A 436-nucleotide genomic window follows, 5' to 3' on the forward strand; every position below is an offset into this window, starting at 1 on the left:
GTTGTTTGAAGAGTGAGGATAAAGAGAATGTTTAAGATCGAGAGGCAGTTAATTACTGGAGTTTGGAGGAAATTTGTACACAGTGACAATAGTGTGGACATATGATGAAATTGTAAACCTTGAGGAAATTGTGTGCAATGCTGATTCAGAAAAGAGCCAGGTGGTACTAAATAAAACCTGAGTTCCTGACCACTTCAGCTATTTTCTCTTCCTCCCTGACTTGTGGAATGAGCAGGATTTATATGTGTGGTGAATGATTACTGACCAAATATATCGCAGAAGAAAATTCCTCATCCTGAGGGTTCTAACACTCAATCCAAACCAGACCTCTTATGACATTACTGACTGATTCATATCTGCATATTGCCATGTCTCTACTCACATGATTTTCTGTCAAAGATCTCAGCTTGTCCAAGTGTCAACTTCCCTGGGATTT

Source organism: Cervus canadensis, chromosome 4, assembly GCF_019320065.1.
Source record: "Cervus canadensis isolate Bull #8, Minnesota chromosome 4, ASM1932006v1, whole genome shotgun sequence".
In the NCBI taxonomy this organism is placed as follows: domain Eukaryota; kingdom Metazoa; phylum Chordata; class Mammalia; order Artiodactyla; family Cervidae; genus Cervus; species Cervus canadensis.